We start from the raw sequence: 24,990 nt of genomic DNA on the forward strand, positions 1-24,990 counted from the left end.
GATATATGATTAGCTGACACACCCGTCCATTTTGGAAAATGGGATTAGACCGGAATAAGATATCTCTGTTAAGGTAGGCCTTTCCCAATAGACGAAATGTTTTGTCTGCAAATTGAGGGGTAACCTGGAAACTCTACTTCACTACGTGGGGGCATGCAAACCTTTTGGCGTGCAAGCAAAGAGCAACCTTTTATTTTTTTAAATTTATAGGTCCTATAACCCTTTAAACTTGTAGGATTGGTCATTTCCTAACTTGCATAAAGAAAGGATGCGGGGCAAAGCTTTGAAAAGATGTCATTTTTACATGAGACATCCTTATTATACGACTTGATTATTGAGCTGTTTTAACGTGGAATTCAAGCTCATTAAAAAATAAAGATAAGAAATGAGAAAATGTTCCCCCAGAGTTTAAGCTCATTAAAAAATGAACCATTTTCCAGTAAATAACCATTGTGAATGTATTACCATCAGCCTTTGAAGCCTTGGTCGTGTTCTCATCATCACCTCCATTTTGTTTTGGCCGATCATTCGCCTCCATTTGATTTTTACCCCTTTTGAGGAACAACTGCGAAGAGTGATCCTTCTAGCCATCCTTGTCACACTGCCGTGATTGGAAAATTCCATACCTTACTTGGAATGAGCTGCTACCCGAATTTATCACTCGTTCCTTAAAAAACAAGTTTCCTTTAAGCTCTTTTCAACTGACTTGTAAAATATGAAAAGATTGCTGAGCCATTGGCCTCTCCAGCTTGTTAAAGTGACCGGAAGTGCTATCCCTCGTTTAAATTTTAATCCTTTTGGACTTGAGGGATTATTACACAAAAAGATCGAGCGCTTGCTTTGTTCGGCTTGTTAAAAGTACCGAAAATTCATCTCTTTTGTATTCTTTTATACTTTTTCGGACTCAAGGGATTATATGACGAAAAAGGATTATTAGAGTTTTCTTTACGTCCCTTTTTCAGGCTCTCTAAAATTGAAAAGGATCGAGTTATCCTTGTTGTTAAACTTGTTAAAACCGAATAGTGACAAACTTGTCCATACATACAAGAACGAGTTTCACTATTGCTAGGCTCGTTAAAACATAGCAATGGGTTTGATCAAAGGGCAAACTATAGAACAAGCATATGTTATCCTCCTCAAGCTTGACAAAAATAAAGAGGTACTGGTCAGCAATTACTGGGGAAAAATTGGGAAGAAAACTTGAAGAAACTTTATTGGTAGCAAGTCGCTCTTGAACATGACACTTTCACTCCGCATCCAAGTCATGTTGGGTTGTTCCATTCACTGGTCACATCACCATGGTTCCATCACACCATCCATATTTGGGGTTAATGCTACCGATCCATCATGTCAGTGTCACCGATATGTTCAAGAGAAGTTGCTCAGAGAATTCACCTGTGTCTCACCCACTGCAATACATTTACGCTCCATTCTTTCATGACCGCCACCCTGAACCATATATCACCAGATCGTTTTCACCTCCATTTAATTATTTGCTCCGTTCCATGTCATTGATGTGGGATTCACTAAGGGCCTCCTATGACGGATCGCTTCTTGTCAAAATCAGCTCAGTATCCAAGAAGTCGATCTAGGAACAATCCTTTCAGTACTTTGAAGCTTGCATGCCTCAATGGAAAGTTTCTCACTTCCGACGACAGGTTTACATCAATGGCCTTCGACCGAAAGATATTGCGTGGTGTTCGACGTGAATTCCCTTATTCACACCACGTGAATTGTACTATAGTACCTTGAGGGTCATCATCATTATCGGTGATTCCTCTCGCGCCTGTTAACAGCTTACATCATTGGCTGGTAATTAGGCGATGTCTTTCCATGTTCGACTCCAGAACATCTCTCACATGGATCGACTTGTACTTTGAGTGAAAATCGAACGAGATTGAAGACCCCAGATCTAGTTTCATCCATCTAGGCTGCGATATATATATATTCACGAAAATAAAGACATCAAATGTACATCATTACTGCACAGATAATCATCCAACCGATGATGGCTCTACCAGAATCATCAATCTACACTCAGACGATTGTCTGTCTTATGTACATGAAAATGAATTTATAAAGTTGAGCATGGGAATGGCCGCCTTAGCTAGATCATGAAAATATTATGAAGATAATGTATTGTATTGTATCTTATTACAGGTCTTCTTCCAGCTCGAAAAAACTTCAGATCCTCATGATAAAGCATTTCACCTGACATCAAAACAGATTAACGACCTCATGCTTTAGGGGGCAACTGTTATAGACATTTTTGGGAACTGCAACCCCAATCATAAATTTCCATAAAACAAGGGCTCTTAAGTCCCTAAAAGTGTTGTTCCAACCTCTAAAAGAACAAGGTCAACTAATTACATCTTCTGCCAGAAGTTCTCCATGAAAAACTGCTCAGAACTGGTCAAAACTGGACCATCTCACCTGCTCCATGGTCAAAGTGTGCTGCATCTGATAAAAAAGAGATTAACTCACACAAATTACAGAAAAACACATATAAAAACTAGAGACACAATATTGACGGGAAAAAGGCTGAAGCCTCATGTATTCTCTCTCACTCTCATTCTTACCTCAAAATAATTGAAATAGTGTTACAAATAAATAGATGAGAGATATTGGTCTCAAGATAGTGCGTGCTATCTTGGACATCTTTGGTTGAGATAATTTCTCCTTTGGTTGAGATAATTTCTCACCAGACACACCAATATAGGAGTTTCCTAAACTAACTCCTATCTTAGAGGAACAACCCAAGAGTTAGGCACAAATTCCTAACTTGGAATATTTAATTAATTAATTTATTTTTGGATTTATTATTGTTTTATGAGAGATTCTAACATTCCCCCCCTCAATGATAAATCCAAAAACGAGAACCATCTTCCAAGTTCTCATGTTGATCCTCAAAAACATTGCCTGAAAAAAACCGCCAAAACTGGATGCTGGAAAAAACTCAAATCTAAAGAGAACATGAATCAGCTGCATGCTTGATTCATCTCTGAAGGACGCTTGACAACTCCATCATGTGCCAAGCTGTAAAAGGATCCAACTGTCCTTTGCTTGAAAACAGCACCCGGTGTCCACTGACACAATTTGATGATGATTGCCCACTCCCTGAAGATGTCGAAAAACAACTCAATGTTGCTTTTGCTATGATGAAAGCTGCTCACTGCTGCTTTGGCTGTCGATCGCCCACTGGCGAATTTGCTGATGCTCACTGTTGATGAAGATGCCCACTGGCTGATGAAGATGCCCACTGGCTGCTTCGCTGATGTTGTCGAGACTTTCAGTCTGACAACCACTTGTCAATTTCATTGACATTTTCCCCCCTTTGTCAGCTGAAAGGAGAGATAATCTTCTCCAAAATATATTTGAACCCCCCCCCTTCAGGTGTAGGAGAGTTTCATTGTTGTACTCCCTCGTTCAACTGCAGGAGAGTACCATCATCAATTCACTGCTGGCTGCACTATGTGTGATTGTAGTCGGTTGTAGAACTGAGACAATCGTTTGACTGTGGATGACCATTCCCAAGGGTCGATCCATTGATAATGTATCTTCAATCTGCCTGATTTTTGTTGGTTGTGAAATTTTTCTGAGGAATGATTGTGCTTGCCACAATGGCAACACGGATGGAGATCAAAACACTGATCTTCCAAATGACCAGTTCTTTGACAATGAGAACACTTTGGTTGAACTTCAACTTCAGGTTGCGGGAAATTCTGTTTGTTGGCAACTTTCTTAGATCCTGCTGAGGTGAGTGGTTCAAGAAATCCTGCACTCACAAACTTAACTGGTTTGGAATAATCTGGGATTTGTAAGTTGGTGTCATCAGGGACATATCCTAAGCCACGTCTATTCTTGTTATTTTGAATTTCTTCCCAGGGCTTGATGATGGGTTTGGAAGAAATTTGCTCATGAACAACTTCGACACTTGAAGTTGTTGGGATGAATGACTTGGAATCAACATTTTTATCGTCATCTGTATGGTTGAATGACTGGGAAGAAGCACTCTTTTGTTGCAGCTCATCTCTTTGTAGTTGCGACTCAAGCTGAAGAAACTCAATGGTTTCATGCGTTTGCTGCAGATGCCGTGAAATATCAGCAAGAGTTTCTTTGCTGACGTGCACCATGTCTTCATCACTGGAGTTGATCAAGCTGTGAAGAATGTTTAATAACTGAATATGCTGCGCCATCTGAACTTGCTCACTTGAAGTCAGGCTCCCTTGTCGTAGATGTCGTGCTTTGAACTGTTTCACTTTACTTGAATGACAGGCTCGCTTGCTATGGGATTTGAATGGCACGCTCGCTTGATTTGTTGATCTCAACTTGCTTGATTGGTGTTAGAGTTGAACTTGTTGTGGTTGCTGTGATGGTTGTTTCAAGGAGTTAAAACTCAGGGACTCACTTGATTGTGCTTTAAAGGAAGGGTGTCGAACACTGTCGAAAATGCACCCAAAAAAGCTTACAATGGTTTTAATGACTCACATAAAACAAGGAATTCACTTCTCTTAATTTGACTAAGTGCTTGACTTCTGATCAAATCAAAACGCGGGTGTCGGTTTCAACCGAGAATGCACCCTTACAATTCAATGTGATTTGAGTTTGATTACAAGTTCTTAAAATTTGTTTGCAAGAATGTTGATGTAGACTTTGCTTTGAAATGCTTTAACTTGATTAAGTGAAGTTGCTTGTTGATGTAGAATGTTGATGTTGACAATCTATGATTATGAGTTGTATTTGCACAGATGCAAGTGTCGAGTTCAATTGTCCTTCCTTGACGCTATTCTTTTACAAGTGTTGTGCTTGCTTGCATTGAAATTTATGTGTGTGGTAAATGCGATCATTTATGTGTCACAACTAGACACAAATCATAAGCAAAAAAAAACATGAAGCATGCACCATCATCAACTCACTCTTCGTGTACCTAAGATCCCCTTATTCAATTTCGGGCGGATCTAGGACACATCAACACAAAAATGATATCTTTATTAATCACTGGAGTACATTTGAAGCAATGATAATGCCAAGTTGACAACCATTTGAAACAATTCGCCGTCAAAATCTGAATGGAGAGTGACACAATCTTTCTCAAAGTAAGACAAGACTTTGAGTTACAAATCACACCAAATACTATGCACCTTATTACTCCAAAAATTTCAAAATATACTCCTTATCTCTCCAAAATTACGAAACACTGATGACTCCAAAATATTACAAAAAAAAAAAAAATTCACCTTATTGCTCCATAAAATCACTTCAAGCAACAAAAGGTTGGTAGCATACAAGGCTCTTGCAATGTGGATTTTGCATCGGTTAAAATTTTTAATTGCCTCTGTTAACCATGGTTAAATCGCACTACAACACAAGTAATATTATCTGCACTGCCTTTTCGATATGCTTCTTCTGTAAGCTTTTTTTTTTTTTTGTTTTGCAGCTAATTCTGGATCCTCAGTAGACTGAATCATTGCAACTGCATCCCGGTTAGAAACAACATCCCACAATCCATCACTTGCAAGAATAAGAATTTCAACATTTTCATCAGCGACCTCTTCCTGAATCTCTGGCTCAGCTACAACATACTGCTTTAAAAGTCTGTCACCAAAAGCACGCGAAACAGCAAGAACGCCCCCAACACGCCATGTACCAGCCCACATAACAAATCCTCCAGCATCCTCAATTTGTTGACGCTCATCAGTTTGATTTGGTTTACGATACCATATAAATTTCTAAAAATGAAGGCCTATTTCGACGATTGTAGCGGTCATCAGAGAGTCGATGCATATGCAGTCAGGTCTGGGCTTCGAAGTGGAATGAAAGGGCATACTTTAGTGCTCGGAAAGTAAAAGTAGAACACAATGACCTTTGTATGGCTGTGCTGGTTCAAGAAATAATCAATGCAGATTATGCATTGGTCATTCATACAACCAATCCATTGTCAGGAAACACATCAGAGAGTTATGCTGAGATTGTGAAAGGTTTAGGAGAAACACTGATGGGTGCTTACCCTGGTCGAGCAATGAGTTTTGTTACAAATAAGTCCATCTTACAGTCTCCCAAGATACTTGGTTATCCAAGTAACAAGGTGGGGCTCTTCATAAAACAGTCAATAATATTCCGGTCAGACTCAAATGGTGAAGACTGGGAAGGCTATGCAGGCGCAGGGCTTTATGACAGTGTACCTATGGACCAAGAGGAGAAGCGCTTGATTGATTACTCTACAGACAAACTAATAGCGGATCGGGACTTCCAATACTCAATTCTGTCAAAGATAGGAACAGCTGGCAATGTAATTGAAAAGCTCTATAAACGTGCCCAGGACATCAAGATTGAATGTTATATCGATTCCTATGGAAGGCTTGACTTTGCTGTGATCGGAATTATATCTTCTGTGAGAGTTTTAGAAGCCACAGGTTCTTTTGAGATTATCAATGTAACGGGAACAAGATTTCATGGTATTGGTTACTGGTCACATCGAACAGGCTTATCAATCACCCTTCTGAAAATACAGTTACCATTCGTGACAATCGATTTTATCTGAAGCCAAACTTCTCTGATATTATATGACTTGGGGAACGAAAAAACATTGCCACAGGGGGGTTGGGTCCATGTGCAACTCACAAATCAAAGATTAAATTTGCAAAGATTATTGATATATTTTTCAAAGATGAACAACAGATATGGATACGCAATGCAAGAATAGTGCACCTCGTTTCCACAATGCACTGTTGAACAAATACATGAGCTTCTGTTTGATTCTGCCTCCCCTCGTAAGTATGGCACCCAATACAGCTGCACGCTTCCGCGTTTTGCATTTCTACTCTGCTTTCTCGGTTGAAGCAATTCTTAGCAATGAACAAGATTTTAAAAAATGGCTCATTGTGTTATAGCTGACAGTCTCTCAGAGGATGAAATCGCTGGTCTTAACGAGATCATAAACACAAATCATAAACTTTTCGAAATGCGCAGACTAGAAATATCTTCATACCTTAAATTGATGAAACCACATTATCTCTCTGCAAGGAAATTCACGGTCTTTTTGTGCACAGATCGGATTGCAAAGACGAGTCTTGGGCATCCCAACACAGGTCTATTTCAGCCTCTAAAAGTCAACAAACTCTCGGCCCTCACACTGATGATACTTGGCCTCCTCCTGAATTGCTCTTGCAAAAGCAGCTCTTCGACGCTGCTCTATGATCTCGGACATTGAATATCAGTTCCCACGCTCAGGTACAGAACAATATCATGGCCGCTTCAATCAAGCCATCAATTCCTCGCCAGGTTCTCCTTCCTTGCACGCAGAATGTTTAACACTCAAGCTTTGTCACAGGCTCCCAACAATCATTTGCTCTGATACCACATGATAAAAAAGAGATTAACTCACACAAATTACAGAAAAACACATATAAAAACTAGAGACACAATATTGACGGGAAAAAGGCTGAAGCCTCATGTATTCTCTCTCACTCTCATTCTTACCTCAAAATAATTGAAATAGTGTTACAAATAAATAGATGAGAGATATTGGTCTCAAGATAGTGCGTGCTATCTTGGACATCTTTGGTTCAGATAATTTCTCCTTTGGTTGAGATAATTTCTCACCAGACACACCAATATAGGAGTTTCCTAAACTAACTCCTATCTTAGAGGAACAACCCAAGAGTTAGGCACAAATTCCTAACTTGGAATATTTAATTAATTAATTTATTTTTGGATTTATTATTGTTTTATGAGAGATTCTAACAGCATCCCACCTAAATACACTCGGGAGGCACGATGCATCTTGAAAATCCCTTCTATGGGGTGCGATGGGAAAGAGTGGACAAATGGAAAGGTCAATCTACAAGGTGGAGAATCATGGAATCTTCCAGAAACTTCTCCTGTGACACTTGCCTCTCTGCATTCGCCCAGGGATGAGTAAGAGATCATCAATATCCAAGTGGATTCAAGAACTATCAGAGAGAGGACACTAATCAAATCTCAAAAGTTGACTCACCCCCCTTCCAAACATCTATATATGGATCCCTCATCCCAGAGATCCAGAGGCTGGAATTTTGGATCTTGTAAGGAAGTGCTGTTAGTTTCTTGGTGCAATATCATAGCGTTGGGTGATCTAAGCTTTTCACGAGGTGAAGAAGGGCTCTCTTGCTAGGAGGATGACGCTGGGTAAGAACAATTGGTTGTGATCCTCTTTGCTTTTCTTGATTATTAATAAAGCTATTCAAGTTTTCCTCCACATTCTTGTATGATTGATGATATATGCATTTGTGTGGTCAATATATTTCTGGTCCTATGTTGTTTATGATAATAGATCTATGTTCTTGGATAGTTTTATGCTACTTTGATTCTACAGGTGCTCTATGAAGCTGGGTATCCAAGGAAGCGAGTGGCAAAGATCTATCAGAAGGGAGAGGAATCAATCAAGGAACCAAGCGCAAGATAGAGGTTGGTCTCATTTATTCCCCTCTTATCTATTTCTCATAAAGGAAAATGAAAGTAGTTTTAGTTTGTTTGTTTCTAAGGTAGCTACCAGCCTTATTGGGACTAGCAGCTCTGCATATACACTAGTTTTCCCGATAACAACAATGGTGACATCATAGTTGACCACCATCTCTAGGACATGTTGCTATATATGATGGATAAGCTATTTGTTCCTCAAGTTGAGCAATTGTAATTGATTAGAGAGGCTTACAGCTCCATGGTTGGAAGGAACTTTGGTGTAGGGAATATAAGGGCCAACATACAGAGGTATGTGTATTGACCTAAGATGTAAGAACAAGTAGCTAGGTGTTACACAACATTTTGTCACTGTCCCTGTACTCCCCATTCCACAATCCTAGAGGACCTCCACAGTGACGCTCATATGTTTCCCTTCCATGAAGAAAATGTCCCTACATTCCTCTTCATCTGTAGAACATTTCCATCCTTCATCATTTCCCAAGAATCTTCCTTCAAGCTTAGTTTTCAAGGCCAACAGTAGTGCTCAGTTCTTCCCTTGTGCCGATTTGCAGAGTTTAAAACTAGGACTAGCACTGAACGGTGCAGCCTTTCATCACTCGTGCCGACCCTGTTTTGGCAAGTTTTTAAAAATGGAGTTGAAGCTTCCAGCTCTAGAAGCTTTGTGAATGGAAGTTTGGTAAATGGTTGAGCAAGATAGAGTTGAGAGAGTTTGTTTGGGCTCCTTTCCCCTATTAAGATGGAACAAACCATAAGGGATAAGGCCTCTCCAACCATATGAGGATCCATATCCCCTCCATCAAAGCTATATAAAATCCCCATTTCACACTCTCAGCTAGCTAATGAAAGGGCTGAAATAATCTGCAAATCTTAAGAGCCATATTGAGATCCTTAGCCTTCTAGTTTGTGTGTGAAGGGAGAATAAGCTTGTTGTGTTTAGTTTGGAGCATAAGGAAAGAGGACTTGAACTTCCATTGTGTTGAGGGTGAATCATGAGATGCTTCTAGTGGTGCTAGGACCTAGACATGCCAAAGGGAACCTACAATGTCAAGGCACAAGTTGTATTTCTCTTTGAGTTTTATTAATACAACTAATGGTTTATTTCCTACATTGAGTGTCATATTACATTTGATGGCTTAAGATTCCTTGACATTTTAAGTATATTGAATGTGATTGTATGCTATCATGTTTTCTTTTGTCTCTTGTGTGCTTGTTTCAAGAATTTGAATGGAAAGAAAGAAAGGAAGCTGGAGCAAAGAAGCAAGATCACCATCAAGCAGATTAGAATTCTAAGAGGTAGGCCCTCTTATTCGATTCTAGTCAAATCAAGTTTACATTAGATTGTTCTGTTTGTGGCTAGACCCACTCTTGGGCTAGAGGGATCACTTATGTCCGTAGAGGAGATGTACCTACTCCACAAATTGGCGACTCCACTGGGGAGCAATCCCTCTCTTTGGATTATTTTCATTTCATGATTTGTGTTGACTTTTGTCGTAGCACTGTTTATTTTTTGTTTTTTGTGCTTTACACTATTTGCTGCCTAGAGTCTTGAATTTAGAGTGACAGGTCTGCTTTTTCTTTTTGAAAATTTTATTTTTTCCTTGAAATCCTCGATTAGCGTTGTTTATTTTTTGACAGTTGCACTAATAAACACGATTTGCTTTAAAACAATCACGTTTTACCCCCTTGTGGCGCTCATTGTCAGTTAAGCACTCACTTTGATTCTTGTAGATTAAGATCAGGGTTTCTCTTGAATCATTACCAGTGTGTCCTGCCCTCATAAGCTCTGTCTCTTGGCTTGTTTGCCTATATTATCACTGGCTAGAAAGCTTTGTTAGCTTGATTTGTTTGCTTGATTGGTTTGAGTTTGCCTTACTTGATTTTTTGAGTTTTGGATGGTTTGTGTCCCTAGGGAATCTAGGTCATTGTCCATTTAGTTGTTTGTTTTCTCATCAAGTCAAGTTGTTGGTTAGCTTCCCTATGCATTTCGTGGTTTAGTCCTTGGATTGCTTTTTTTCAATTAGACAAGTAAAAGTTTCGTTTTCTCTTCTTTTGATTGAACGTCGCTTTTCGAGCATAGATCACATTGCCTTTTTTTCGATTGAGTCTTTGCATGCTTGGTTTGAGAGGAGTTCTTCTTATCTTTCTTGGTATATGATTGACGTTGGTTGTTTGAAAATTTTTCATTGAAGTGTTTATTTGAAAGATTCATTTTATCATTCCATTGAAAAATACATCATTATAGTTTCCTGAATTGATATGTTGCATTAAGTAGCATCATTCAAAACTAGAATTGCATCATCATAAGCAATTTGAAAGGAAAGGAAATTCTTTTATTGTTGAAAGAACTAGTTGAAGCACATTTGATAGGAAGAATAGGAAGTGGAAAGCATTTTCATTATTTTGTTTTGAAAAGTTAAGTAGTCAAGAGTCATCTTGCTTTCAGTTTCTTGTTTGTTGCATTGATTTTTTTCCCTACTCTCAATTAGTGTAAACATTCATCAAATTGAAAGGGTTTTGTCTCATATAGCTGCATATAGGAGTTTTTCAAGTCACATCGATAGGGCCTGAAAACTGAGACATAATTTTAAGATAAACTTTAAAATGTATTCAATTAATCTAAGGCACATTTGAAACTTAATGCTCACATTTAGAGGTCTAGGCTAGATATGTGTTATGGCATCTTTAAACCTAGCAGCTATCATTCCTTTGGCACTAAACAATGCTAGTATGGACTTGTGATCCTCGTACCATCGCATATATAAAAGGATACCCCACTAGGTTTGCAATCCTTTATCCATAGGAATCCGAGTATACCTCCTTGTAAACGTGATACACCAAACACAACATTCGGGGAGATTTCTTTCCCATATTTCTTGGTTTTCCAGGAGTTATACTACAGTTCATGGCTACCTGGTAATACTTTTGCCTAGATTATCTTGAGAAATATTTTTGGTATTTTTGACTCTTTAAATTTAAAAGATCATTGAGCAGTTTTCCTTCCAATATTGTTCAAACCGAAAGTGACTAGAGTCATCTTTTCCTTTTTCTCGACTCTTAAAACATGAAAAGGCATCAATTCCTTTCAATGTATTATTCTTTTTTTGCCCATGATCACTTCACATTCTTGATAGTCTTGTTCTGGACCACATTGTGAGTATACCTTTAATATATTTTGAAGAATCCCTAAAATTAATCTCTCTTCTCCTGTTGTTTGAGACAAATTCATCATGGTAGAACCATCAGGTTTTCCTAGTTCCTCTTCCACCACTCCATCTGAAAGATCATCTGAGGAGCATCTCCCTAAACCCCCGCAGTCACTCGAGGATCAAGATGTTGAACTTGGAATTGTTCTAAGTATTCAACCTTTGTCATCTCGTCCTCCTCCATCAGATACTGGGTCACCGTACAAATCTGGCTCAGAATCTCTGGATAATCCTATCTAGACTCCTAAGAGTCTATCGATTCCTAAAGGTCAGCAAGGATTGGTTGTTTACCCTCTAAATCTTTGTTTCATCCTATTGTGATATCATTGTAGCATCTGTACTTCAATATGATCAACTGGGTTTTCCTTTGTAATTATGCCCTCGAACATCTTCAGTTTTCCATTATCAATTGTTTCCACCCATGGAATCAGAAGGTGAGATCCCAGTCTCCTCTCTGAATCACTCAGAGTTTTCTTCTACACACACTCCTCAAGTAGTTGATGAACAGGGATATCCATTCCCTCTTTAAGGTTTCCCTTACACGGGAAGCATTTCAACCAACGTTTACCTCGAGTATAACAGGCCTTCACTATCGCATGGTTATACGTCTCTATCTCAGTTGATTTCAGGCACCCCTAGTGCCTCTTCATTATATCACAACCCTATCTGGTCATCTGGCGCTATGCCTACCTCAGGTCTATTCATTCAGAACCCTACCTCTCAACCAATTGTGCATATTATAGTCACTTCAATTCTGGTGCAACCCACCATTCTGACCCCACTTGTTTCATCATTTCAACTCACTCTTTTGGTTCAAGAAACAACTCGAGTCAAGTCTCTGTAAGTTCTGCGACCCCCCCAGTAAGTGGACAAGCTATACCATCGCCTGGGGGGCAATATCCAAATATCTATATGATGTTTGGCACAACCAATGTGAGTCGCTCACAAGCTCACATGGTTGGAATGAATCAACCCTCTTATGGTGCTATTCTGAACCCTACTGGTCCTTCTAGATTGAGTGATGTCCAATACCAACAGTTGAACCTTGCTGGTCCATCTGGGTCAAGTAATGTCTAGTACCAACATCCATATGTGGCTCAGGTTCCATTCCAACCTCCTTGTGTTCCATATGGGTCACAAGCAATGGTAAATCTGCCTTACATCCCTCAAGCTAGGCCTTATGTTCAGCTTGGTCCATCCACTATGCCTGGTGGATATGGCTAGATCTAATTCATGAACATTTAGTACCCTCAGGGTGTCACCAAAAGAAATGTCCAAGTACCCTTGCAGTAGTAAGGGAAACCTTTGCCGCAGTAGGGGAAACCTTCGTAGAGGCAAGGGCCATCCTTGTAGCAGCAAGGGTAGGTAGTGCAGTAGCAAGGACAACTACAACAATTGTAGGGGCAACCCTTGCAACAGTCACATAAAACTTTGCAGAAACAGATGCAGTTTGTTCACCAGTCCTCCAAATCTATGTCCTCACAAGGTCAACCTCTGCATCTACAGGGACAACCTTTATAGCAGCAAGGCCAGCCCCTGCAACAACAAGGTCACCCCGGGTAGTAACAACCCTTGTATTCATCTCAATAAGGTCAACCTTTGCCAAGTCAAGGTCAAATCCTACATCGACAAGCTCAAAATCCTTATGTTCAAGGGAAACAAGCTTAGAATACATATGTCTAGGGGAAGCACGTGAAAAATCCTTATGTCCAAGGGCGGTAAGTTCAAAACCCTTATGTCCAGGGGCAACAGGTGTCAAATCCTTATGTCCAACCTCAACAGGCTCAACAACCTTTTAATCTGTATGTTTCTTATCAACAGGCTGTGGCTAGACAATATCAAGGCTACCCAGGCCAGAATCCTCCCTACGGACAAGGTAACCTATAGTGGGGGAAAAATAAAATGCCATATGGACAAAGTTCTCCACCGTGGGGGAAAAATCCTTATCAACAAGGATGCGTTCTACAGTCCAGGCCTGCTTAGAGGCCTCAAATGCCTTTTAATATGAAATTTCCATTCTTGGCCACATTAGAGTTTCCAGAGGTTTCTAGACTTACTAATGATCCCATCCTTCATTCACCATACTGGCCTCTAGTTTCATCCAAGATTTCGATCGATTGTCCAAAGTTTGAGGGAAAAATGAAGGAGGATCCACAAGCCCACATGATGGCATATCACCTCTGGTGCTCCTCCAATTCATACATTGATGATTCCATTCGACTTTGATTTTTTCAACGAACTCTCATAGATGCCATAGCTAAGTGGTACATCAAATTACCTCAAGGTACCTATAATGACTTCAACACTCTTGCTATGGATTTCCTCACACATTTCCAGCTGCTAGTTCACTATGAAACTGGCACCCATCCGCTTAAGTCACTTAAGCAAGAAACTAGGACCCATATCTCCGATCACATTCATGAATGGAGGCATTGGTGTCACCTGATCAAGTTTGAAATTGTTGATCAGTTGTTGACATAATGGTTCACCAAATCGTTCATCAGTAAAATTGTTTAGGACATAGCTATGGGTGGGTGTGTCACTAAGGAGCAAGCCATCACTCATGCCCAGTATTTAGACCTCATCTACATGTAGTCTGGCATGGTATATGATATGTTACCCAATGCTCCAAGACCATCATTAGATCTAATAGGATTGAAGTCTCCGGCTACCCCACCCATTGATGGAGTGATTGGTTCTATGTCACACACCCCCATGAAATATTCTTCGAACCAGAAGGCTGTCTCAAATGCTTGTTCCAATGATTCCTCTTGAAATTCACCTGGTCCTGGTAAATCCTCTTAAGTTCACACTGTCAAGTGTATCGCAACGAACACATCCTCTAAATGTAAATATAATGGCAAAGGCAAGGCCAAAGCGGATGCCCCAAAACAGGACCCTCCTAAGTCGTCTGCTAGCGATGCTTCTCAAAGAAAGCCCAAGTATCCATGCCTCATCTGTGAGAAGGATCACTATACTAAATATTGTCCCTAACGGTCTTAAGCTAGCTGCTTGCTCAAATGGACATTGATGTCAAGCCCACACATTGGCAATTTGCATGCGACAAGCTGGGTGGGTGTGCTCCCTGTTAAACGCTATGAGTCGGGTGAGTGACGAGTCAGTGGGTGCAATGAATCGGTGAGAGGGTGAGTTGGTTGCAATGAAAGGTTGTGACGATGGGACGAGTTGGAGGAGTGAAAAGCTGGGGTGATCGGTTAAATGCACCTAGGGCATGAGTGCGACGAGCCAATGAAGAGTTGAAAAACTTAAAGGTTGGAAATTTTTCTAAGTATGGAAACTTTGCGATGGAAAGTTTACAACGTGCATAGTTCAGCATGTGGACCCAGTGGGGTGGCAGCATTAGTGAGCCGATGTGAAGTGTGGGCGAATTGGCTGAATTCGTAGCTGGGCCTGAGCAGGACGACCAATGAACTATCCATGACGAAGCATATATATAGGAGGGAATTTGGATGGAGAAAGGCATCGAGTTTTCAACTTCACAAGTGAGTGCAAGCTCAAGGAGAAGGGCAAGCTAAAAGAAGGTGGACGAATAAGGTAAAGGCAAGGTGCAGGCAACTCAAGACTGAAGCACCAAGCCGAAGAAATAGAATGCATAAATTTGGGTTCGACTAGCGACCCTGCCCAAGTGAGCTATGGTGGGTGAACCACCAACGGCGTCATTGAACAACTGAGCGAATGGGTTGAACGACAGTTTTGCATGACCGGGTGAATGAATTCCTAAATGACCGGGTGAACGAGCCAAATGATAGTCGTGAACGACTGGGTGAAAAAATTCCTGAATGACTGGGTGAACAGGTTGAACGACAGTCTTGAACAACTAGGTGAACGAATTCCTGAATGACTGGGTGAACAGGCCAAACGACAGTTCTGCATGATCGGGTGAACGAATTTCTGAACGATAGGGTGAACGGGCCAAACGAGTTCTTGAATGACTGGGTGAACGAATTCCTGAACGACCGGGTGAACGAGTCGAACGAGTTCCTTAACAACTGGGTGAATGTGCTGAAGGAGTTCCTAAATGACTGGGTGAACAGGCCAAATGAGTTCCTGAATGACTGGGTGAACAAGTTCCTAATTGGAGGTTTGGGAAAGGTTGCACGGTGCAGATCTAGTTGCCTATTTTGATAGATATTGTGAGAAGGAAGTTGGGGTTCCGCTTCAAAGACTGTAATTGTATTTTATGAAATATTATTGTTATCATTATGGGTAGACTCATATTCAGGGAGTTGCCCCTCCCGTTAAATTGTATCCGATGTGCATATTTGTAAAATGATAATGATTATGAAGAAATATTAATTGAATGTTTATGCTATGTTATGAATGTTAATACTTAGAAAGTGAAAAATAAACTAAGTATGGAATGTTAGGCGTAGTTCACACTTGAAAGTATTGTTGAAAAGAAATTAGGTGGTGGTGTCAGACCTCCTGTGAGCATTTGAAAGACTACTGCCAAAGTAGGGGCGTGACAGTTGGTATCATAGGTTCAGATTTTTTGGGCTTTGGTGATTCAGATTTGTAGATTGAAGTGCTACACTTGGTGATAGGTTTAGCAGGGATGAAGCATTATGCTTGGGCCAAGTTGGTCAACAAGAAATGGCAGGTTTGGAAGAGTGCCAAGGGAGGCTCTTGCTCACGTTATACAGGTTGAAGCAGATGAAAGAAGAGAACCCACAGATTCGAGATGAACTTGAAGTCTTGGAAAGGAATGTTGAAGACGAACTTCTTTGACTTGGTTGGGCAATGGAGTAGTATGTAGTTGCAGATTGCGATGATGAAGAAGAGGAAGTCATGATGTATGAGGACATTGCAGATGTGACAACAATGGAGGAGAAACTTGAAATTGTCCAAGTTGGGCCAGGATCGTGCATTTCATAGACATTGATGTATGAGGATACTCACATGGAGGAGCCTCATGATGAAGTAAGTATTCCTATTATTACTTGTGTTCCAGAGCTTTTGGAGGATGGGCGATATGCAGGTAAGGGCAAAGTTAGTTTTCCGATGTGGTGGAAGATCTTACCATGGATGTCTACGATGAGACCTCGTATAGAGAAGAAATGATCATTGAGTATTGTAGAGCTTGTTAGGGCTATTTGTGACCTTATGGCAGAAGGTGAAAATTCCCGTGACAAGGGATGAACATGATGATCATTGTGGAGGAATGGGTCATGCTTTAGCCATATGGAGAAATTGGCTAAGTGCCCGACATGACTCATGGACTGATTGGAGAAGGGCACACACTTGAGTTTGATGATACTTGGGTGGAATTCTCATGGCCAAGACCAAGAGGAAGTCTTGGTGGAACCTTTAGTGGTGGAGATATGGTGGAAGGAACCTCTATGAATTGATGATATATGTGGCTTGGGTGACTATGGGAACTAGACCAGATTGCAGACTTCGATGAAGATGACCGTTGTTGTGATGGGTCTACATAGTTGGGCAACATGGGCAACTTGAGTCATGGACATCGAGTTGGATAGATGGAGCATGGAAATATTATGCCAAGACATTATGCAGGTGCTCTTGTCGAGATGTCACTTATGCACATCCAATTAGGAGTGCTAAAGCATTGATGTTGTGCTGATGGATTTGCTGATGTGACATGGAGTCTTTTACTTATGAGCCGATGGGGATATTGTGCACTTGGGTACAACAAGGCCATGGACTTGGCTGGATTTGTGAGTAGATGATGGAGTATTTCCACTACATGGAGAGTTGAGGCATCTTGCAGGGACCTTTGGGGTCGAGACGTGTATGCTTGCTAGGATGTTGGTTGGAGATGATTCATGGAGCTCATGATGACATGAGATTGTTGCAACCATTGGGGACTTCATATTATAGTGGACTTGGAGGGTCTCATACATTAAGGAGCTGAGGTCAGTGACTTTGATGCAGTATGGGGTGCATACTTTTGGGTAAATTTATGGGTGTGCTTGGGAGAGTGACTTGATGTGGAGGATTGATATGAGACGCTTTGGAGTTGTAGTGATGATGATGCCTTGGTAGCAATGCTTGGGCATGGGTTGAGCCGATACTTGACCACTTTTGATACATGGGAGTTGATTGGTCTATGATCATGGGTAGCACATGGATGATGAGACATGTATATACTTGTTTCTTTGGCAACCTTGAGGGATAGCACATTAGAGATATGATGGAGGTTGTTTCATGGGCCTAGATGTGGCACATCGAGAGTCGGTTGATGAGAGGATCTCTTCATTTTGAGGAGATGGATTTTACATATATGGATGATGATGTTGGGATATATGCAGCTGAATTGTAGCACAATGACACCAACATCATGGACAACATGTTGCGGATGAGATGGAGATTACTTCATGGAACTCGGCATGGATTACTTACAGTTTTATGGAGATGGAGATGGATTCTTGACTGAGTTGATGTTGTGACATGATGCTAGGAGAAACAACCGATCATGGCATAAGGAGGTGCATTCTTATGGTTTGAGTGTGACAGTTGGACTGATCACTCGACTAGTTCAAATCATGGGGGTTGATAGTGCACCAAGATGTGTTAGAGTTGAGTTGAAGTATCATGGCAGCAGTTCACACGATGACGATACATGATGGGGTTGACAAGATATGTTGTAGTGAACATGTAGTTCGAGTTGGTGGGGCCTAGCCTTCAACGGTGGGGCAGCATGTGGATATTGCGACGGAGGTGGTTGATGATCATGGATTGAGGAGACTTTCCAATTCATGGAGACATGAACCTTTACGATTTGTGCGATGGTAGAGCAGAGGTAGGAAGCATGGACATTTTGGATGTTGGAGCTAGCGACACTTTGCGATAGCGTATGATGGTGTTGTCGAGGATGAAAACCATTTAGAGTGGGGGAGTATGTCTAGCCCATGAGTTGGCGATTAGCATGTGACGAGTTGGGTGGGCACACTCCTGGTTAAACGTGATGAGTTGGGCGAGTGATGAGTCAATGGGTGTGATGAGTCAATGAGAGGGCGAGTTGGTTGTGAAGATGGGACAAGTTGGAGGAGCGACGAGCTAGGACAGTGGGTTAAACACGCCTGAGGCATGAGTGTGATGAGCTAACGAAGTGTCGAAAAACTGAAAGGTTGGAAATATGGCTAATTATGGAAACTTTGTGATCAAAAGCTTATACTGTGTGAAGTTTTGCATGTGGACCTAGAGGGGCAGTGGCATGAGCGAGTCAACGTGAAGTGTGGGCGAATTAATTGAATTGGTAGGTCAACCTAGGGATGATGACCCATGAACTATACATGACAAAGCATATATATAGGTAAACATTTTGATGGTGAAAGGCATTAAGTTTTCAAGTTCACAAGTGAGTGTGAGTTCAAGGAGAAGGACGAGATAAAAGAAGGTGGATGAATAAGGTAAAGGTGAGGTGTAAGCAGCTCTAATATGAAGCACCAAGCCCAAGAAACAAAACGAAAAAATTCGGGTTCGGTGGGTGACCCTGCCCAGGCGAACCACCCAGGGTGTTGCTGAATAACTGAGTGAATGGGCCAAATGATAGTTCTGCACGACAGGGTGAACGAATTCCTAAACGACCGAGTGAATGGGCCAAACGACAGTCTTGAACAATTGGGTGAACGAGTTCCTGAATGATCAGGTGAATGAGCCGAACGATAGTCCTGAACGACCAAGTGAACGAATTCCTGAATGACTGGGTGAATGGGTTGAATGACCATTCTACACGATCGGGTGAATAAATTCTTGAATGATCGAGTGAATGGGCCAAATGAGTTCGTAAACGAATGGGTGAATGAATTCCTAAACGACTGGGTGACCGGGCCAAACGAGTTCCTAAATGACTGGGTGAACCAATTCCTGAACGGCTGGGTGAAAACATTATTGAACGACTGAGTGCACAGGCCGAATGAGTTCTGGAACAACCAGGTGAATGAGTTCCTAAATGGAGGTTCAGGCAAGGCTGCATGGTGCAGACCAAGTTGCTTGTTTTGGTAGTTGTTGTGAGAAGGAAGTTGGGGTTCCTTTTCAAAGACTGTAATTGTATTTTATGAAAGGTTATTGTTATCATTGTGGGAAGACTCATATTTAGGGAGTTTCCCCTCCCGTTAAATTGTATCCATTGTGCATATGTGTAAAATGATAATGATGACGAGGAAAGATTAATTGAATGTTTCCGCTGTGTTATGAATGTTAATACTTAGAAAGAGAAAAATAAACTAAGTATGAAATATTAGGCGTAGTCCACACTTGAAAGTATTGTTGAAAATAAATCGGGTGCTTGTGCCACACCTCCTATGAGTGGTTGAAAGACTACCGCCAAGGTAGGGACATGACACTGGCTGTCCTGAAAGAGCCCTTTTCATAGTAGAAGTCCCAGATGGTAGAACAACCTTAGTCTTCCACTTCCACAAGTTCCCAAGTGTTTATGATGCATACGCTGATAAATGTGGCTACTAGATCAAAATATTATCAAACACTTAATTTGACGGCAGGGAAAGAGAAAGAAGGTACCCCTTCTTCTTCTATCCCGTCTACCTCTAGTCCTCTCCATATAGAGCAACCTAATCCTAATTTCTCTATTTGACCACCCTCTCGGGGTGTGCTACGAAAGCCCTCATATAATCCAAACGCTCGAGCCGCTTAACATTATAACATTATTGAGGATTTGGCTCAAGCGCCATTAGCTATGTCTTCTCTCGAGGTCCTTCAAAGCTATCCTTCCTAGCAGAAAGCCTTGTTTTCAGATATTGGAGGTATTGATGCTTTTGATTCCAATCTCATTTGCTTTGATCTGGACAACCATGTTTCACGCTTACCTCACCAAATTTCCTTTCTCATTCAGGTCATCATTAATGAGAAGACAATTCACAGCACCATCATTGATGAAGATGCTTCCACCTGTATCATGTTTGTCTCTTGTTGGAAGGCAATTGGTTCTCCTACCCTGAACCAATCACTTAAGATTTTGGAAGGTTTTGATGGGCGTGAGTCTTGACCATTCGGTGTCCTTTCTAATCTTGCCATTACCTTAGAAGGCAAGATAGTCAATGTCAAAGTAGAAATTGTGGATGCAAATATTAACTATAATATTCTACTCGGACGGAGTTAGACCCATGCTATGCATTCTTTATCCTCCTTTCTATTCCACATGCTCCATTTTCCCCAACAAGGGAAAATTGTCACAATCAACCAATTGTATTTCTTTGCCTCTTCTTTCTTGGATGGAAATGTTCCTTACGTGAAGCATACCAGTGCTCCTTCTGAGAGTGTGGGGGGTGGAAATTTTAAAGATCCTTCCTTGATGGTATTTTTCCCACCTCTAAACCAATTGTGCATACTATAGTCACTTCATTTCTGGTGCAACCCACCATTCTGACCCCACTTGTTTCGTCATTTCAACTGAATATTTTGGTTCAAGAAACAACTCAAGTCAAGTCTCTGTAAGTTCTTCGACCCCTCCAGTAAGTGGACAAGCTATACCATCGCCTGTGGGGCAAGATACAAATATACCTATGATGTTTGGCACAACCAATGTGAGTCGCTCACAAACTCACATGGTTGGAATGAATCAACCCTCTTACGGTGATATTACAAACCCTACTGGTCCTTCTAGATTGAGTGATGTCCAATACCAACAGTTGAACCCTGCTGGTCCATCTAGGTCAAGTAATGTCTAGTACCAACATCCATATGTGGCTCAGGTTCCATTCCAACCTCCTTGTGTTCCATATGGGTCACAAGAAATGGTAAATCTGCCTTACATCCCTCAAGCTGGGCCTTATGTTCAGCTTGGTCCATCCACTATGCCTGGTGGATATGGCTAGATCTAATTCAGGAACATTTAGTACCCTCAGGGTGTCACCCAAGGAACTATCCAAGTACCCTTGCAGTAGTAAGGGAAACCTTTGCCGCAGTAGGGGAAACCTTCGTAGAGGCAAGGGCCATCCTTGCAACTTCAAGGGTAGGTAGTGTAGCAGCAAAGACAACTACAACAACTGTAGGGGCAACCCTTGCAACAGTCACATAAAACTTTGCAGAAACAGATGCAGTTTGTTCACCAGTCCTCCAAATCTATGTCCTCACAAGGTCAACCTCTGCAACTACAGGGACAACCTTTATAGCAGCAAGTCCAGCACCTGCAACAACAAGCTCACCTCGGGTAGTAACAACCCTTGTATTCATATCAATAAGGTCAACCTTTGCCAAGTCAAGGTCAAATCCTATAGCGACAGGCTCAAAATCCTTAAGTTCAAGGGAAACAGGCTTAGAATACATATGTCCAGGGGAAGCACGCGAAAAATCCTTATGTCCAAGGGCGGCAAGTTCAAAACCCTTATGTCCAGGGGCAATAGGTGACAAATCCTTATGTCCAACATCAATAGGCTCAACAACCTTTTAACCTATATGTTTCTTATCAACAGGCTGTCGCTAGAAAATATCAAGGATACCCAGGCCAGAATCCTCCCTACGGAAAAGGTAACCTATAGTGGGGGAAAAATCAGATGCCATATGGACAAAATTCTCCACCGTGGGGGAAAAATCCTTATCAACAACGATGAGTTCTATAGTCCAGACCTGCTTAGAGGCCTCAAATGCCTTTTAATATGAAATTGCTATTCTTGGCCACATTAGAGTTTCCAGAGGCTTCTAGATTTACTAATGATCCCATCCTTCATTCACCATACTGGCCTCCAGTTTCATCCAAGATTTCAAGCGATTGTCCAAAGTTTGAGGGAAAAACGAAGGAGGATCCACAAGCCCACATGATGGCATATCACCTCTGGTGCTCCTCCAATTCATACGTTGATGATTCCATTCGTCTTTGATTTTTTCAACGAACTCTCATAGATGCCATAGCCAAGTGGTACATCAAATTACCTCAAGGTACCTATAATGACTTCAACACTCTTGCTATGGATTTCCTCACACATTTCCAGCTGCTAGTTCACTATGAAACTGGCACCCATCTGCTTATGTCACTTAAGCAAGAAACTACGACCCATATCTCCGATCACATCCATGAATGGAGGCGTCGGTGTCACTTGATCAAGTTTGAAATTGTTGATCAGTTGTTGACATAATGGTTCACCAAATTGTTCATCAGTAAAATTGTTTATGACATAGCTATGGGTGGGTGTGTCACTAAGGAGCAAGCCATCACTCATGCCCAGTATTTAGACCTCATCTACTTGTAGTCTGGCATGTTATATGATATGTTACCCAATGCTCCAAGACCATCATTAGATCTAATAGGATTGAAGTCTCCGGTTACCCCACCTGTTGATGGAGTGATTGGTTCTGTGTCACACACCCCCATGAAATATTCTTTGAACCAGAAGGCTGTCTCAAATGCTTGTTCCAATGATCCCTCTTGAAATTCACCTGGTCCTCGTAAAACCTCTTAAGTTCACACTGTCAAGTGTATCACAACGAACAAATCCTCTAAAGGTAAATATAAGGGCAAAGGCAAGGCCAAAGTGGATGCCCCAAAACAGGACCCTCCTAAGTCGTCTGCTGGCGATGCTTCACAAAGAAAGCCCAAGTATCCATGCCTCATCTGTGAGGAGGATCACTATACTAAATATTGTCCCTAACAATCTTAAGCTAGTTGCTTGCTCAAATGGACATTGATGTCAAGCCCACACATTGGCAGTTAAACGCTATGAGCCGGGTGAGTGACGCGTCAGTGGGTGCAATGAATCAGTGAGAGGGTGAGTTGGTTGCAATGAAAGATTGTGACGATGGGACGAGTTGGAGGAGTGACAAGATGGGGTGATCGGTTAAATGCACCTAGGGCATGAGTGCGACGAGCCAATGAAGAGTTGAAAAACTTAAAGGTTGGAAATTTTTCTAAGTATGGCAACTTTGCGATGGAAAGTTTACAACGTGCGTAGTTCGGCATGTGGACCCAGTGGGGTGGCAGCATTAGTGAGCCGATGTGAAGTGTGGGCGAATTGGCTGAATTCGTAGGTGGGCCTGAGCAGGATGACCCATGAACTATCCATGACGAAGCAGATATATAGGAGGGAATTTGGATGGAGAAAGGCATCGAGTTTTCAAGTTCACAAGTGAGTGCAAGCTCAAGGAGAAGGGCAAGCTAAAAGAAGGTGGACGAATAACGTAAAGGCAAGGTGCAGGCAACTCTAGACTGAAGCACCAAGCCGAAGAAATAGAATGCATAAATTTGGGTTCGACTAGCGACCCTGCCCAAGTGAGCTATGGTGGGTGAACCACCAATGGCGTCATTGAAAAACTGAGCGAATGGGCTGAACGACAGTTTTGCATGACCGGGTGAACGAATTCCTAAACGACCGGGTGAACGAGCCAAATGATAGTCGTGAACGGCTGGGTGAAAAAATTCCTGAATGATTGGGTGAACGGGTTGAATGACAGTCCTAAACAACGAGGTGAACGAATTCCTGAACGACTGGGTGAACAGGTCAAACGACAGTTTTGCGTGATCAGGTGAACGAATTCTTGAACGATAGGGTGAATAGGCCAAATGAGTTCTTGAATGACTGGGTGAACGAATTCCTGAACGACCGGGTGAATGGGTCGAACGAGTTCCTTAACAACTGGGTGAATGTGCTGAAGGAGTTCCTAAACGACTGGGTGAACAGGCCAAATGAGTTCCTGAATGACTGGGTGAACAAGTTCCTAAATGGAGGTTCGGGAAAGGCTGCACGGTGTAGATCTAGTTGCCTATTTTGATAGATATTGTGAGAAGGAAGTTGGGGTTCGCTTCAAAGACTGTAATTGTATTTTATGAAATATTATTGTTATCATTATGGGTAGACTCATATTCAGGGAGTTGCCCCTCTCGTTAAATTGTATCCAATGTGCATATTTGTAAAATGATAATGATTATGAAGAAATATTAATTGAATGTTTCTGCTATGTTATGAATGTTAATACTTAGAAAGTGAAAAATAAACTAAGTATGGAATGTTAGGCATAGTTCACACTTGAAAGTATTGTTGAAAAGAAATTGGGTGGTGGTGTCAAACCTCCTATGAGCATTTGAAAGACTACTGCCAAGGTAGGGGCGTGATAGTTGCTATCATAGGTTCAGATTTTTTGGGCTTTGGTGATTCAGATTTGTAGATTGAAGTGCTACACTTGGTCATAGGTTTAGCAGGGGTGAAGCATTATGCTTGGGCCAAGTTGGACAACAAGACATGGCAGGTTTGGAAGAGTGCCAAGGGAGGCTCTTTCTCACCTTATACAGGTTGAAGCAGATGAAAGAAGAGAACCCACAGATTCGAGATAAACTTGAAGTCTTGGAAAGGAATGTTGAAGACGAACTTATTTGACTTGGTTGGGCAATGGAGCA

The 24,990-nt window shown here is 41.4% G+C and overlaps 1 pseudogene; it reads left to right on the forward strand.

Moving 5' to 3' along the window:
* Positions 1–5,798: 5,798 nt before the first annotated feature.
* LOC149161883 (alpha-glucan water dikinase 1, chloroplastic pseudogene) lies at positions 5,799–6,541 on the forward strand (annotated as a pseudogene).
* The last annotated feature ends 18,449 nt before the right edge of the window (positions 6,542–24,990 follow it).

The sequence above is a fragment of the Pinus tabuliformis genome, chromosome 5_2, assembly GCF_031772625.1.
Source record: "Pinus tabuliformis cultivar Carrire ecotype Pingquan chromosome 5_2, CPIR1, whole genome shotgun sequence".
NCBI lineage: Eukaryota > Viridiplantae > Streptophyta > Pinopsida > Pinales > Pinaceae > Pinus > Pinus tabuliformis.